This window comes from Dipodomys merriami, unplaced genomic scaffold, assembly GCF_024711535.1.
Source record: "Dipodomys merriami isolate MVZ:Mamm:240054 unplaced genomic scaffold, mDipMer1.0.p SCAF_3, whole genome shotgun sequence".
Taxonomy (NCBI): domain Eukaryota; kingdom Metazoa; phylum Chordata; class Mammalia; order Rodentia; family Heteromyidae; genus Dipodomys; species Dipodomys merriami.
The window spans coordinates 57,946,130-57,964,009 of record NW_027204492.1 but is presented as its reverse complement, the minus strand read 5'-3'; the positions used below and the strand labels follow the sequence as shown (position 1 = coordinate 57,964,009).

The 17,880-nt window shown below is 35.2% G+C and overlaps 2 protein-coding genes across 2 annotated transcripts in view; both read left to right on the top strand.

Annotated features, from left to right (window-relative positions):
• The window catches only part of LOC138839810 (uncharacterized), a 145,640-nt gene extending 128,694 nt beyond the window's left edge, over positions 1-16,946 (top strand). Inside the window, exon 3 of the mRNA XM_070039344.1 lies at positions 16,932-16,946. The gene's annotated coding sequence lies outside the window, so the exon portion shown is untranslated. The remainder of the gene's footprint in view (positions 1-16,931) is intronic.
• An 18-nt stretch (positions 16,947-16,964) lies between these two features.
• The window catches only part of LOC138839809 (uncharacterized), a 351,218-nt gene continuing 350,302 nt past the window's right edge, over positions 16,965-17,880 (top strand). Inside the window, exon 1 of the mRNA XM_070039343.1 lies at positions 16,965-17,026. The gene's annotated coding sequence lies outside the window, so the exon portion shown is untranslated. The remainder of the gene's footprint in view (positions 17,027-17,880) is intronic.

The window sequence follows — 17,880 nt, the reverse complement described above, 5'->3', positions numbered from 1 at the left end:
GGGCCTGGGCACTGTCCTTCAGCTCTTCAGCTCAAGGCTAGTACTTGAGCCACAGCGCCACTTCCGGCTTTTTTCTTTTTGCTTATGTGGTGCTGAGGAATTGAACCCAGGGCCTCATGCATGCAAGGCAAGTGTTCTACTACTGAGCCACCTTCCCAGCCCTGTCATTTAACTTAATATTGTATAAAACATTATTATATATGGGTTTCTAAAAACCCTTATATGATAAGGGCAGGAAAAGTCTGTGAAATTCTCATCTCCAAATAACCACCAGAAAACCAGAAGTGGTTCTGTGGCTCAAGTACACGCCTTGAGCTGAAGAGCCAAGGGACAGCTTCCAGTCCCAGAGTTCAAGCCCCACAACCAACAAAAAATAAATAAATGACATAGATCTTAGAAAAACTATTTAGTATCTATTGTTGAGAATGTTATTTGTGGATGAGCTTAATTTTTTAATGCTTTAAAATTTTTGTTAGTATAAATTAATTGCACAAAGGGCTTTCATTATGATATTTACATATAATTTGATCAAATTCACCCTCTGTATTACTTTTTGACAATCTTTACCCTTTCCCCTCCTTTCCCCTCCTCTTCCTTTTTAACAGGTTTAGTAGGTTTCATTATGCAACTTATTTATATATAAACATATATATATATATATATATATACATTTCAGCTAGACACATAGACAAATATAAAATGTACTTCTATCATACACATACACACATCACCCTCTCATTTTCACCTCTGCCTGCCACTGGATTTCCTCTAATCTTAGCTATTTTTAATTATGTAAAATAGTTTTATAGAAATTTATTGAATGTTCCTTTCTTTTCCCACTATTTGCAGTTCCATAAAAATAGCCTATTTTATGTACTTTAGAAAATTACTAATATTGCATTATTCTTTCAAAATTCCATTCCACTTAGTTTATCCCAAAATGTTACCCATGGTTGCTCTCTCTAGGTGTACATAATTCATGTTCTGAAGTATACATGTTGCAATGTTCCCAAGTACTATAGCTTATTTTAAGCACTTTCCAGTCTCCATACTGTTTACAGTCTAGAGAACATATACTTGGTGCAACAGTAAGTATTCAATATGCCACAGTAGCTAGAGGTGTAAGTTCTTGACTTGGCCCCTCTAAGTTCAAATATTCTCCCCACCATATATTGCTTTATTACATGAATTTCTGTAAAGGATGAGGATGTTGCTCAGTGTTGAAACACTTGTTTAGCAAACATGATGACCTAGGTTCAATTCCCAGTACTACATAAAGAAAGGGAAAACTATTTTCTCTAAGCATGTGTCTTTCTCTGTGAAATAGAGCTAAATAACCAGGCCTAATTTCTTGAAATGTTGTGAGAAAATTAAATGGGTAAAAGCATGTATTTATTTATTTATTTGTTGATCATGGGGCTAGAACTCTGGGCCTGGGTGCTGTCCCTGAGCTCTTCAGCTGAAGGCGAGTGCTCTACCACTTGAGCCACAGCATCACTTCTGGTTTTCTGGTGGTTAATTGGAGGTGAGAATCTCAAGGACTTTGCACCGCGATCCTCAGATCTTAGCCTCCTGAGTAGCTAGGATTTCAGGCCTGAGCCACCTGCGTCCAGCTAGCATGCAAAATTTTAAGGTCTAAATTGCTATTCTTGCTATCTGTATTATTGCAATATCAAGTTTGAGGAGCTTCAAGGATATGGTGGGGGGCTAATATGTATTAGAGGTTTAGAAGCTGATTAGAAGCAGCACCATCCTGGAGATAACATTGCAGTGGTAGACACCATAACCTTCCTTTTCCCATGGTGTCATGACAAAAGAAATAAAGGCACAAGGGTAGGAAAAGTGTCAGAAAGGTATTTACTAGGGAGAACATATTTACTCTATAGTTTTATTAGAAAAAGTAAACAAACAAGGGGAAATGATTTTGATTGTGATGTGTTTACAAGGTTAACAAATGAAGCAAAAATCATAGCATGTGGTATTCCAGGAACTGTGCAATTCAAATCTTTCATTTTTTTTCTTTTACAGATATAGACATTTGACACAGAGAAGTTAAGTGACTTACTCAAGGTTACTGAGGAAGTTATATGCTAAGCTTGGAGTATGAGCTCTGGACTTCTGAAATAGAGTCAAATGTTGCTTAAATTACCTCCCTATCTGTACCTTAATTTGCAAGTAGTGATAAAATATATAAAATAATTACCTAATCCTTAAAAGATCTCAAAAATTTCTGTCCTTCTTAGGGTAGATTATCATCTCTGTTTTATATTACAATACATACACTGGAAGACTGTAGGCCATTCTGTCTGGAAATTGTAATAATTTTTTATCCTAAAAGTCACAGCATTAATAATTTACTAGATCAAACAACGATAATAATTTAGAATTTAAAGAACAAAATGGAATAGGCTTCAATGGACTGTTTGGATAAACAGATATTAACTCCTGTTTGGGTTTATATTTATGTAAAGGTAGTTATTTCTAGTTGCTGCTGATTGACTACAGTGATTATATTCAGGGTAGTTGGAGGAAAGAGATGTTCCCAAATAACTACTCATATGTAAACATTCCTTTCACAAATGCAACTTATTTCTCATTATTATTATTCCTTGAGCTCTATATTCTTAACAGGTAATTCAAAGACAGAAATTCAAATACAGTATATTAATTCAGTTGGTAAACTGACCAACTGGATTACATCGATTCTTTGTCAGATCAATTAAAGTTAGGATAAATGGTTTTCCTCAGCATGTAATTCCCTGATTTCAACCTGACTCATAAATGAGGAATGGTTCAAGAGGGAACAGAGATATCAGTGATGTTAGTGGATCTTATTAATATTCCAATCACATAGGCCTCCTGTGACTCCTTTCATTTTTTTTTCTGATCATTAAATCAGTGACTTGCTTTGTGTTCTTATAGCATGGTGAACTACTCAGTTTTTATATTTTTAAACAGTGATTTAAATTGTGGACACTATGACAAATATATAATCTTCCATGTGTGTTGAACTCAGGAGTCCTTGAGTCTAAAGTTGCTCCTCAAACCCTGTCTATTTTGACCTCAGTATGAAACAATATTTTGTAATTTTAATAATTGACATAGAGCAGTGTGTCTGTCAATACAGAGGTCACAATTGTAGATTTGACTCAATAGTAAAATAAGACTCAGGAGTAATTTAATATCTTTGATAGGAGGAGGGAAGAGAGAGTGAGAAAAAGGAGAAAGTAGGAAAGAGAGAAAGAGAGGTGAGAGAATGAATGAATAAAGGAACAGTATGTAAGCATATTATTAAGGGCACAGATACTTTTCTTTATGTTTTCACCATGGTTTCTTACTCTCCAGTTAGAAAGGAAAAAATGTGATATTTACTGTTGCAGTTAAAAATAGTTCTGGAATGCTTAAGAATGTGTGCTAGAGTCCTATGCTTTTGTCAGCTGTGCCCCTGCCATGAACTCAGGCATGATACTCATGAGGACCTTGTACCAAAAGTGTAGTCAGAATTAAATAAGTGATGTGAGTTCTAAGCCACTATTCTCATTCCTTCTTTTTCACTTATTCCTTTAATTTATCTTTCTTGATGGAAAATTGAAATGGTATTGTAATGTGCTAATATTAGCACTGTAGCCAGCTACATTGTCAAGGTCTCTAAGAAGGCTGTTATTTTTCTGCCAAGCACCACTACTGTAAAATGTTAAATTTTTATACAAACTATAGATCAGGTTGTCAGTATAAAAACCAGACCATGTAGAGAAGCCTGCTCTTATCTGTGCTTGTCCCTTCCCTAACGAAGTTCATTATAGTCTTCTGTTTGATGGAAAAGTTTTAGTGTTGAACACTCCTCTCTAAATGTCCCTTTTAAGTTTCCTCTTTGTATAAAGATAAAAATATTATGGGTATTTCTGCCTTGCTTTTTTTTTAACCTGAAAGAAATTTTTCTAATGCTTAAGCAAGAATAAACAACTACTTTAAAAGAGGAAAAGAGATCATATTTTATATGTGTACAATTTTTTTAAGTTCAGGACCAGCACTGTAACCCAGTACCTGATACCAACTGAGCCACACCTCCAACCCCTATGAGTATAATTTCTAAGAAATGATTGGTTTACCTTATATGTATTCTCAGAAACACATACATTATTTCATTTGATCCACAAGCAGGACTGTGTGGTGATATTGGTTCTGGTTTTTAGATGATGAGACCGCACAACAGGAATAACACTGGCTGATTTTTGAGTAAATATGGAAAGTGGAGTAATTCAGAACAGAGAAATAGACAAACATGGGAAAGTTCATTTATCTGAGCCAGATGCCAATGGATATGAAGCTCCTAGTATTTTCCTCAAACTAATTTAGGGATCTTGAATGTAGTAAATCAACAGTTAAATATGCATTAGCAATCAATCTGGGAAAAATAATAGTGACATGGAAGATTTCAAATCTATCCATTCAGAATTAGTGCACAACATAAATACTATCTAAAGCGTCTTATTTGAAGAAGACAAATCAGTTTTTTGTGTACTGAATCAGCACTAGTTATAATTTTCACTAGTTATATTTCATTTTTAAAATTTTAATTTAAGCTTTTATTTTTCCCAATTTTTGCACACATAATTTAAAAAGAAAAAATTGTATATATATACATTTTGCATGAGTTTAATTGATGTTTATACCAAGGATTTTTAAATTAATCTAATTAATATCATCTCATATAATTTTTATGGTGATAATATTAGCAAGACAAACTGTTTTCTTAGTAATTTTTAAATAACACAATACATTGTTTTTAACTTTAGTATACATCTTATAAATAGGTCTCCAGAATTTAATCCTTCTGTCTAACTGAAAATTTTACTTTTTGACTAATGTCTTTCCATTCCCTCTTCCCCACTTCCATACCCCCTGAAGCTTGTTCTTTGCTTTTATAAAATAAAAATTTTAAGATTCCATGTAAAAGTGAGACACGTTGTATTGGTCTATGTCTGGTGTATTTTCATTTAGCTTATTGTCCTCTATATTCATCTATGTTGTCACTAATGACAAAATTACCATCTTTAATGGGCTAAATAGCATTCTACTCTGTGTATACACTACATTTGTTTATCCATTCATCCCTTGATGTAAACCTCAATTGGTTTTATATCATGACTATTACAAATAATGCTTCAATGAATATACAAGTATAGCTATTTTTTAGACATATCAAACTTGTTTCTTTTAGATATATACAGAGATGTTGGATTGCTAGATCATATGGTATTTCTAAGTTTAATTTTTGAAGAATTTCCCTACTTTTTTCCATTATGGGTATAGTAACTAACACTCTACCACCAGTGTGCAAATTGTCCCTTTACCTACATCCCTTTCAGTACTTATTTATGTTAATAGATTGAGTTGATACCTCATTCTGATTTTAAATTGATTTCCCCTAATGATTAGTGATGCTAAACAATTTTATATACCCACCGGCTATTTTTATGCTCTCATTTGAAAACTATCTTTTCTGTTCTTTTTCCCAAATTTTAAGTGATTTTTTTAAAATTTTATATTCCTTGCTTATGTATTTTTAGATAACTCCTTATCAGATATATGGTTTTCAAATATATTCTCCCATTCATAGATTGCTTTTTTGTTTGTTGATTATTCCTTCTGCTGTAAAGAGGGTTTTTAGTGTTACACAGACATTCTATTTTTGCACAACTTATATAAAAAAGCTTTCCCCTATGTGTTTTGGTAATTTACAGTTTTACTTTTAACATTTCCATTTTTAATCTGCTTTGAGTTGATTTTTCTGTGTGGTATGACATATGGGTCCAATTTCACTGTTTTGCATGTGGAAAATTTTCAGCTTTCCTCACACCCTTTCTTGAGGAGACTGTCTTTTCACCATTGTGTATTCTTAGAAATGTTGTTGAAAATCAATTGAATATAAATTTGTAGGGTTATTTTTGAACTTGCAATTTTGTTCCATTGGTTGAAACAGCCATTTTTGTGATATTTCCATGTTATTTTGATTCTATAGATTTGTAGTGTATTTTTAAATCAGTGAGTATGATGCTCCAGTTAGTTATGTTCTGAATTCACATTATTGATCAGGAATAATGCACCCTTTAAGATGGGCAAAAAGTAATATGATTGAGATTGTAAATACTATCCACTTTCTCAATAGTAGTTGCTTAATATTTCTCAACTTATGCTGTTGGAGAACCAGAAATACTGATAATACAGTAAATTTATCTTTATGTATACCAGCTTTTGTCATGGTAAGAACACTTATTGTCCTATGACATTGAATCATGAAAAACCTTGAGACATTCCTGTACAAATACATGGGATAATATGTTTAAAGGATTTGAATTGTTGAAATAATGAAAATACTCAGCAAAGATATATTGATTACCATCCGTGCATCCTTAGTGTTTACTATTTTGACATAGGCTTCTCTCTGTTTACTGTTTTGCAATGTTTTTCTTTGTTTCTGTTTATTTATTTATTTTTTATTGTGAAAATACCGTACTGAGGGGTTACAATTACATGGGCAAAGTAATGAGTACATTTCTTATCAAGCATTGTTGCCTCCTCCTTTGTTTTCCCTTCCCATCCCTTCCCTTCCCCCACAGCCCCTCATACCTGATCCTCCCTGCCCCCACCGACCAAAGTTGTAAAATTCCTTTTCGAACATAACATCTTGTACATCGCATTGTCGCAATGGGACCACCTGTATCCTTATTTAAAAGATTTGTTTTATCCCTTCCCTCCACAAATTATACCAACATCAAATACAGTGAAAGCGGGGGCAAAGCAACAAAGAAATCATCTTATAAATATGTTAAAAAGAATCACATGAAAGAAAAAAAACATTTGTTTTCAAATGAAGTATTATTTAGTTTGCTTGATAGTGCAACAGATTTACTCAGGAACTAGGAAATTTTTTTTGGCAGTCTTGGGAACTGAACTCAACACCTGATCCTTGTCCCTGAGCTCTTTTTGGCTGTACCACTTTGAGACATAGCATCAATTCTGGCTTTCTGGTGGTTAACTGGAGATAAGAAATGTACTCATTATCTTGCCCATGTAATTGAAACCCCTCTGTACAGTATTTTCATAATAAAAAAATTAAGTTAGGAGGAAATCAACAACATACCTAATAAAGAAATGAAGGTGGGCTGGGAAGGTGGCTCAGTGGTAGAGCGCTTGCCTTGCATGCATGAGGCCCTGGGTTCGATTCCTCAGCACCACATAAGCAAAAAGAAAAAAGCCAGAAGTGGCACTGTGGCTCAAAGTGGTAGCCTTGAGCTAGCCTTGAGCTGAAGAGCTGAGGGACAGCGCCCAGGCCCAGAGTTCATGGCCACGACCGGACCCCAAAAAAACCAAATAAATAAAATAAAATAAAGAAATGAAGGTACTGCAAGATGGCTTTAGCACACTTTATGCATGCATTTTCAACCTTTCTCCTCCAAATTGCTTATACATACCTACTGAATGGTAATATAAAGTTGATTCAAGGTTAAAAAAAAAAAAAAAAGAATCTCATCGACTTTCCTGCCCAGGCTGACTTTGAACTGTGAACTTCAGGTCTCAGCCTCCTGAGTAGCTAACATTACACACAAGAACAAACTTGTAGCTTTCTTTTGATGAGATTTTTTCTGAGGATTTTTAAAAACAAAAATCATATGGATGACAATTGTGGCCTTCCCTCTGGCCAAACAATGAACGCCAAGGACAAGTATTTGCCCAACCTCCCACCTCCCCACACCAAAGGCTTTATAAGCCTTGTATTTTTCTTGTATCTTTTCCTCCAAGAGTCTTATCACACTGATAAACCCTAGTCTCTTGGCTAAAGAATTTCTAAACTACCAGTGAGGTGCTAATGAGTGCAAATGAAGTTTAATCCTTTATCCTTTCAAACCTTCACATTTAGACATTATCCCCAAAGAGACAGTGGAAATGACACCCTTTGATGACAGGCTAAGGAATTTTACTCTCCTGTAATATTGTATATGGATGCTTATTGCTTGCAAATTCACTGTACATTTTGGTAGATAATTTTAAAAATAAACTGTTAATGTGATAGGGTAGAAGTGGGATGGGAGATACAGTTAATTTAAACTTACTGATTTAAAAGTATGAAATATTCCCACTTAGCCAAATAGTAAAAAAATTTAGAATTAGTAGAATAAAAGCATTCTGGAGAATGGTTCTCACTTTATGTAAATAAACAATTTGCATATTCCTTATTGATATGTAAACATCTACTTAGTGCCTTACTGAGATTTCCAGTTCAGGTCTTTCTTCCTGGCAGATAGTTCATTTCTACTACATTAGGATTTTCACAAAAGGTTTGATTCACTTTCCCTTCTTTCTGTATATTTTTTTTATCCCACTGATCTCAATTCTCTTTAATCCTATGCTTGTTTTCACATCTCCCATATTTGTCTTCTTGTATTCTCATCTACTTATTTAATTGTTCCTTGTCTGCCTTATTGGAGTTTTGAACTCAGGGCCTGGAGCTTGCTAGCTTGGCATGATACCACTGAGACATGCCTGAATCACTGCTTGTCACTAGTTAATTTTACAATAGGGTTTTACTGCCCACCCAGATGTACCTCTGAGCCATGCAAAATCTGTCTATTTAGATTTCCTATTTCTGGGTTCACAGCCTTAAACCACTACATTCAACTATGAGTTGAGAAAGGGTCTTGTGAACTTTTTTGTCCTGACTAACCTCAAACTCTGATAGTCCTGTTCTCAATCTCCCAAGTAGCTTGGATTATATGTATGAATAAATAAGGTTTTTGTGTACAAGGAATCTGGAACTGGATGGCTTAGATTTAAATTTTGAAACTCACAAGTACTAGCTTATTTTTGTGAACTTGAACTGGATATTTAACATGTTTCTTTTCATTTTATTTTTTTTTTCAAAATGCAAGCTTTTGCTTTCATTTTTTTTATTCTATGCATGGTTCTAAAGATTTGCTCTGTTTCTATTTTTATACAAGAGTGTGTGTGTACATAAACCTCACATATGTGTACTACAAAGTCCTAGCTACCTAACATCCATGTTAAATGAATTAATCTGGGTGATGAAATCTGAGAAGTTTACTTTTGTTTGTTTAACTTTTGGTTAACTTCCTATAAATAGCGACTCCATTTATAAATAAATACGTTGGATTTAAGTCATTTAAAGGATTTCAAAACCATGTAGGGTGGCATAGGCCTATAATGCAAGCATTCTAGATACTGAGGCTAATACAGCTGGATCTGGAATTGAAGGGCAGCCTGAAATCTATATAGGGAAATGCTGTTCCAGAAAAAAGCAGAAAAAGGAGTTTCAGGTATATTCATTCTTTTTTAAACAGAGTTCATTGAATTCTGAATCTACTTTTCTGCAAAAATTCAAGATCATCATCAACATTATTTTACTTCATTATAAATAGAAATGGAGTCCAATGATTACAAATACATTAAGGTCTGCTTTTAAGCTGTGTGAAGCAAGTCAATTATGCATGCCTTTTACTCATTTTTACAGTTTCCTGATTCTGTCAAGTATGATTTTTTTGTTACTTTCAAGTTAGCCTGTTACTGTCAGCTTCTCCATTCATACTATGGGTTTGTTCAATTTAGATGAGACTGACCAAGAAAATGACTTAGAACAGTCCCTGCTATATTTAAATATTCAACAAATATTACCAGATTATTACCATTTTCTCACCATTTTCTTTTAAGTACAGCAATGATACAACCTGAAATGATATTTAAATTTTTATTGAGTCTTGTGCTCTCAGTCTCAACCAAGATGGCTAAATTGCCTCTAACAATCACTCCCCATCAGCCTGTCCATTTCGGCTAACTCTTATCCATCTCTGCTGTAAAAGAGGGAGTTCCTTTCTTCCTGATTAAGCTTTCTTCCTTTTTTTGGCAATCTAACAGTTTCCTTTATTGTATCTCTGATTTCTCCTCTCCACTAGTTCAAATGTATAATTATTTTAAAGGATTATTTCTCTCTCTCTCTCTTTTTTTTTTTTGTTGGTCATAGGGCTTGAACTCTGGTCCTGGGCACTGTCCCTCACCTCTTCAGCTCAAGGCAAGCACTCTACTACTTGAGCCACAGCACCACTTCCGGTTTTCTGGTGGTTTATTGGATATAAGAGTCTCACAGACTTTGCCTGCCCGGGCTGGCTTTGAACTGCAATCCTCAGATCTCAGCCTCCTGAGTAGCTAGGATTACAGGCATGAGCCACCACCGGTGCCCAGCTTCTTTCTCTTAAATATTCTTTCAGCTCTATTGATTATTCAATTTTTAGTCTTATCTCTGGTTTTTATATCATCATGTAACCCGTTAGAAATAGTTGTGTGGCATGAATTTTGCAGAAATATTCTGAACTTATGTTTGATAATTACAAGCTGTGTAATGTTAAATATGTTAGCATCTCAGCTAGTTTTTTAATCTAGAAAATAAGAATCCAAATAACTACAATAGACTGTTGGAAGAAAAGAAAATCATATTTTCCTAATTGCTTAATCCAGATAAGGTTCTGTTTCTTTACTTGTGCTAGTTATGTAGGAGTTTTTAGTCACGTCCTGGTACATTTTCATTTTAAATACTAAATAAATGTAAGCACAATTTCTGGCATGGAATAAGTACTCAATAATTGTGACTATTTACTGTTGTTATTAGTGTTTCAAATCTGGACTCTATGTCTATTATTCCAAGTTCACCAGGGACCTCTGATCAATGTAGTCAGTCTTTTCCTACTTGAAGAAAAGATACTATCACTTTGAATCTTTATTCCTCCCTTTATTTTCCAGAATTCCTTGGCTATTTCACCCAAATACTAGTTGATTCAATCAGGATTTTCCTAGTTCACTTATGCAATTACTGAAAGTTCTCTGTGTGCTTCTACTTATATATGTGTGTTTGTGTGTTGCTAATTGAGTTTTCTTCTTTCTGTAAGAAACAACTTATTCAATTGATACTAATAGGTAGTGAGATGAAAATACATGCAGAATAGGAAATTGTGGGAACATTTGTACAAAGCAATAGTTTAATTCCAATAAGTGAAAGGTATCATAAAACAGTGATTAAAGAGCTGTGTGTGTGTGTGTGTGTGTGTGTGTGTGTGTGTGTGTGTGTGTGTGTGTGTGTGTGTGTGTGTGTGTATCTGTTGGATGATTAACAGCAATAGAGACTAAGGGCCAGGCAAGTAGTTCTTGGAACAGTAGAATTAGTGCTAGGATAGTGTACCATACAGAAAGCCAGATCTTATGATTGTACTATACAATGAATTGTCCATTGTTCTCTGAAAGAGAAGTTGAAATAATTGTAACAAATTGTAAAATTTATTGTTATTTCTGTTTGAGGAGTGGTAAAGAAAACACAGAAATCTCAGCTTAAAAATTTTGTTTCAAGTCTAAGTCCTTTTTCTTAGCTCACACTGCTGCACTTGGGCAAATAATTGAACCTTGCAGACCTTCAGCTTTCCTATCTGCTGATTGATATAATAGTCGCCCCTCCTAACCACTTGTAAAACTTAGCAAAGGGGCTCAAATAAAATAAGCTATGTAGAGATACTCTGCAGCTCACATGGCATCACACAGATGTAGAAGATGATTTGTAAGATACTTGTTACATATTCCCTCCCATGGAGCTGCCATGTGACTGGATGTTACTACAGCACAGCAAATAACGTCAGAGGGAGCAATGACCAGTAGATGGATTAAAGCTGTTGCTTAGGGGAGTAGGTTAGATTTGGGAAGCATTTCTCAGAGAGCAGATCTGGTGGTAAGCTCTCTTACTTATGAGAGTCAGTGCTGTTTGAATTTCATCTTTAATGTGACAACCTGCTGCTTCTTCATACGTGAGTCACTTTTTATTATAAATTTATAGTTGAATTGTGGTAAGCAACTGTGTCTGACTTGTACGGTAGATCAATGAAGAAAATAAGAAAGAAAAGTGAAGTGTTTTTGTAGCTTTTGCTTTTACCAGCTAATATTGAAAAGATAAAGAATAGAATTTAGGAGTTAGAACTACAGTTAAAAGATTAAGTAAGAATATGTTTTATTTAGGTTTTCAGAAGGCTACTTATGAATTTGTAATGTGGAGAATTGTTTATTGGGAAGATTCAATTTAGGGTTAAATATTTGGGATATGAGATTTTTAACTGATATTTTTCAGCTTTACTGAGGCACAATTGAAAATAAAATTATGAATATATACTTAAGGTGTGTAATATGATGCTTTGAAATACATACATGCACATATATACATAATAATGAAATGATTACCATAATCAAGGTAATTAAAATATCCAGCATCTATACCTTTCTATTTTGTGGTGAGAATACTTAAAATCCATGTTTGATTCTTTACTGTGAGTAAATTTCAAATAAACAATACATTAATAACTACAGTCCCCATGTTTTCACAGAAATTTTAAAGAGAATCTTTGTGGTTTATATAAACCAAAGGTCTATCTTGTCTGAGGTACTTGAGTCTTGCACAGAAGGAAATGGAAATATGAATTAATTGTGATGACATAGTTAAATTTGATTTATGATTTCATTTATGTCTTAGTAAAATATGTAATTATGCTGCAGCACTTTTACTGTGTTTCTCTGTGGTAGGATTTTGAGTGTGAAATAGAAGAGACATAGAAAACCTGGGGTGGGGGATGCAAGGTAGTGTTGTTGATATATTCTCAAAATGTACACAAAAAGCTTGGAGAGGTATAAATTTCTATGCTAATACATGGTATGGTTGTTATTATGGAGATTTGCAAGTATAATCCCACCAGCAATACAAGATTCACCAACACTATGCATGAAGTTTTAATATTAATGAAAATGAGTTATTGATTTATATTAAAGTTTTGGCTAATAGTTTTTTTTTTAATCAAGTCATGTACTTAAATAGCTGCTATATTCAATGAAATATATCAGTGGCACTATATTCATGTAATTTTTTTTCTTGTTTGGGGCAAATGGCATATCATCTGTTGAAGGAAATGAGAAAAGGCATGTAATAAACCCTTTAAAGTCTGAGACTTGATATTTTAAACTCTTCTACTTTGAAAACCCTTTGAAATCTGTGATGTAATTTCATATCCCTGCTGCATATCCAAAGCTCTTTTCCTTAAAATTACAGGATTTAGGTAGTCTTGTATGCCGATAGTTTTTTATCTTAAATTTGTTTTCTTTCTTATAATATTTTAAGGGACAAATAGAAAGGGGTTGGAGGAGTTATTAAAGCTTACCCAGTGTTCTTTATTACCACTCAGCACATAAAGTTAGTGCTAAATCACAAATATTTTAGAGGTTTATAGGCAACAATTATTAACCAATTAGCACAGATTAGTTTATCAGATTAACTTGCATGATAGTGAAACCCTGGGGAATAACAACAAGTGAAATATTATGCCCAGCTCAAAAGAAAAATAGCCCACTAATTAACAAGATTTTCACAATTTTCACAACTCTAATCTAGCTTCTATGAACACAGAGGCTTTTGAATGTTATACTCAAGTCAAGACTAGAGTCATTTTTGCTGTGAGCATCCCAAAGTTATGTCAATAATAATAATAATAATAACTGCAATATGCATTTGTATAATGGATATGTATAGAATGAACAAGCTGTAGAAAAGATGCTATTATATAGGTAATAAAGGTAGCCATGATGAAAGTTTGTATAAATAAGTGTGAACCAGCATCTTTTTCCTTGCTTGTTAACTTATTATAAATAATTTAATTTGGTCTCAAGTGATTCATATACATTCACACTGATTCATGTATGTTCATGCTTGTAAAATGATGTTTATCTATTGTTTCTGCTTCTGTCTACTCAACATCACTTGCTTTCCTTTGTCATCATTTGTGTTTGGATATTTTTTGTTGTTTTGCTTTGTTTTGTTTCCCCAAACCCTTCTTGTGTATAGATCCTACATGACAGAAAACTACATTGGACTTAGAAGATGTTTCTCCATTTGCCTGAGGTGCTGTGTAAATATGGTAAGTATGAGATTTTGAGGGGGCATTGCTCTGGGTTACATATGTCTGGGCTTTTTTTTTCTAGGTCTAGCAGTAAATCACTGTGACATGGAATAAGTCTCTTCTGTGCAGGCCTCAGTTTACTTATCTGTAAAATAAGGGAATTAAATAAAAATAGTTTCAGGTTTATTTCAGGTACATTTAGCTCAAATATTTTTCTGGTGGATTGTGGGTCATTTTTCAGGACCTGAAGTCCTTGAAAGAAATGTTTCCCAGTGAATAGGGATACTTATGTAAATTTTTATGTATTTTACGAATTTTTAGGCATTTCCATTGGAAAGGAGGTATATTAAAATACTTGTTTGCCCATGGTGGCACAATGTGTAGTGAGTACAGATTTTTAAAAAATTGGTGCTCGAAAAAGAGTTTTCAGAAAAGATTTTGAGGAGACCTGTGAGAAACACAAAAGAAAAATGTGTTTTTGTTTTTTTTTTCAACCCAGATTTATAAAGTCACAAGAGATGCAGTGTCCTGGTGATTTCTTTTGTTCAAATGGAGGGGAAAAAATGAGATATATTACGAACACGAGCTACTAGCACATATCTACTTGTAACAGTTATTATCTAAACGCATAACTGATAATCTAAGGAACAAGAAAATCTAGTTCCAACCCTCTGCTACTCCCCTGATCCCAACTTATATTTGCTTTGGAGTTTTATAACCGATCAAGATTAAGACAGGCAAAGGGAATGTCTCCACAAACGTTAGCCAGGCGTCTTCATTTTGGCAGCGCTTTTAATTTGGAAATTCATGATCACCTGTTGCTTCCCGCTGAATTTTTGTTTTCTTCCCTGAATGAATTAATCGTCTTGGCGCGCGCGCGTGTGTGTGTGTGTGTGTGTGTGTGTGTGTGTGTGTGTGTGTGTGTGTGTGTGTGTGTGTGTGTGTGAATATTGGGAGAATCTTTACAAGCAGGCCACAAATTTTGGGACATTTTTTCAGAGAAAACTAACTTTTTGCCCCTCAAATACCTTTAAAGTGTGAGGAAAGGGAAAGAGCAGTTTCCTCAGCAACCCCCTTCCCCCACCTCCTGGCACCCGAGTGCGCCACTTATCCGCAGGACCTCAACCACCCCACCACACTCCACCCCCACCCCACCCCACCCAGTGAGGGTCTCTTGTAAATTACGTCACCAGAGCCCGCGGTTCTGTGGCACGCGCTTGCTGGTCCCCGAGCGGCGAGCCTCGAGCCGCCGGGAAACGTGACGCGAGTGTGTAGCCGTTGAGATTCAATAGCCAGCTTGATAGTTGAGGGGCTCGGTGTCCCCAAAGCCTTTGGCTTGATGGATCAGAGGAATCGGTAAGTAATGGGGTGGCTTTCTTTAGTCCTTGGGGTGGCTATTCGGGGGAGCGCAGGGTAGCAGTCGTGGCTTAGTGAGGAAGATCAGTTTGAAATCAATCTCACCGCCGCTGTCAACCGTCTGCGGAGGGGTTGGGATGGCGTGGAGACATGGGGACGGTCGCGGCTCGCCGTGGAAACGGGCGAGGAGGATAGGGAGTGCCACCCCTCGGCACTTGCTCCCCTGGCCTTAGGTGATCGGACTGTCGAGGCGTCTCAGCTTCACCTTTGGATAAATGGAGGTCCCACCAGACGAATGGGGAGAACTTGCAGTGGGGACGGAGCTGGGAAACGGTGGGAATAGAAGCGGAGCCGAAGACGGGAGGTGGGAGCTCAGCAGTGGCGCAGCTCAGGCGCGTGACCTAAAGATTCGGTTAGCGGACCGACGGTTTGGCCGACGGTTGCGTTGGGACTTCGAACGATGGCCCCTTGCCTTAATCAGGGATAGTATGACGTTGAAAACTACTGGGAAAATAGGAGATGAAGGGAACAAGAGTTTTAAGAGAAGTAGATTTGAGATAGACGCGTGGAAAATATTTTCCCACTGAGTTTTAGATTTCGGAAACCGGGACCCCGGTGTGTGTGGGGAGCATTTCTGTGCCGCCCATTCTGACCACTTTGTTTTAATGCTTTCTTTCATGTTTCATAGGCTTTTTGACAATAACTCTTATGTTTAAAAATTCCTGTTCAATTGATTTACCTTTTGATTTTCCCTCTCGATATTATTTATATAATAGTTTTATAGAAATAATCAACAGTCTGATTGACTAATATATTAAATTATTGTTTTAACAGTCTATTAGGATTGATATGGTTAGTACACTACCTATTGTGTTGTTTTCAAAGCCCTTTAGACCCGATGGAAAATGTGAACAATTACTGATCCTCCAGTTTCCAGTTTAACACACAGTACAAGCCCATATACCCAATCTTTTCTACATAACCCAAGGTTAATTAGCTCTTTTCAATGGTAATTAACATGTATAGATAAGTACTCTAAGATCTCCAAGAGGAAATTTTTTTCCATGATCTTAGGACATTTGCTTTTAGATAAGTAGATATTATATTAGTTTATTTTAAGAATGTTTTGCAATTTTCTGTTCCCCTTCTTTCTCTCTGTCCCCACCTTAATAAAAATTTACTAAACGTTATTTAGTAAGTGTTGTGTATTTAACCACTCATATGGATTTGCAAGAGGAGAAAATAGGCCACAATCCTCTTCTCATCTAGAATTGAAAGAAGATGCAATGGAAGCCCCAAACACCAAAACAAAAACATTTAGATAAATTAGACAAATATTCTACATTTTAAATAAAAGAAAAATAGACAAAATGATCCCCACTGCTTTTCAAAAACCTTATTTTAAACATTTGTACATGATACCATATTCACAAACTTCCATGCTTCACAAACAATAAGCAGGTACTCCCTAATTTTTCAAAGTACTTAAATGAAACATTCCCTTTTAATTTTAACAAACTTCGTATTAAATGATAGAACTTTGATAAGTGCTTTATTTACTAACTTTATTTTGATTTTTTTTCACAGTAACTGGGAGAAGTCTTCAGTAGTTCACCATTGAAGCCAACAGAAACATTCTTCCTCTTACCTCCAATTCTACTCCTTCTGTACAGCCTTCACTGGTAGGCTCCTTTATTCTTTTATCATTCATTTTAAGATAAAAGAAAATCACACAGTGAACATCATGATGGTTTCATGCTGTCCTATCTCCTACTAGACATTACTTTTAGTTTAAGACTATCCACAATGCCTATGATGCTAATACTTGGTTAGAAATGCTAAAACAATGATGACAATGTAATGACAATTTTTTGTGTGCGTGCTGGTACTGGGGCTTGAATTTAAGGCCTGGGCACTGTCCTTGAGCTTGTATTGTTCAAAGCTAGAGCTCTAGCACTTGAGCCACAGGTCCTCTTTTTGTAGTTATTGGAGATAAAAGTCTCACAAACGTTCCTACCTGACTTCTAACCACAATCCTCAGGTCTCAGTTTTGTAAATAGCTAAAATTATAGGTGTGAGCCACCAGTGCCGAATTTCACAATGCATTTTTAATAAATAAAAATTAAGTAAATCGATTTTGAACACCCAGTTCTCACTAGGTACATTTAACTATTAGCTCTATAGGATTAATTGTTACCTTATGAGCAATGTAACTATAGAATATTCCACCATTACAGAATGTTCTATTGGATAACACTACTGTAAAAAGCCCTTCCACTTTTCACTTTAAAAAGAGATTCAGATTCAAACTCAGTTTTCTTGAGGAACAACGCATGGATAAACACAAAATAGCCCTCAGTAATTCAAGAAGTGACTGTGTGATACAAAGTTTGAGTAAATTTGGTTAAGTGGAGAGGGAAAAATGGGACAGTACCATTCATCTAATTTGGTCCTGCTCATTTGGCTGGGGAAATGATAGCTATATCAAGTTTTCAGTAGTACAGAAGTTTGTACTCGGAACTTCACATTTGTTACA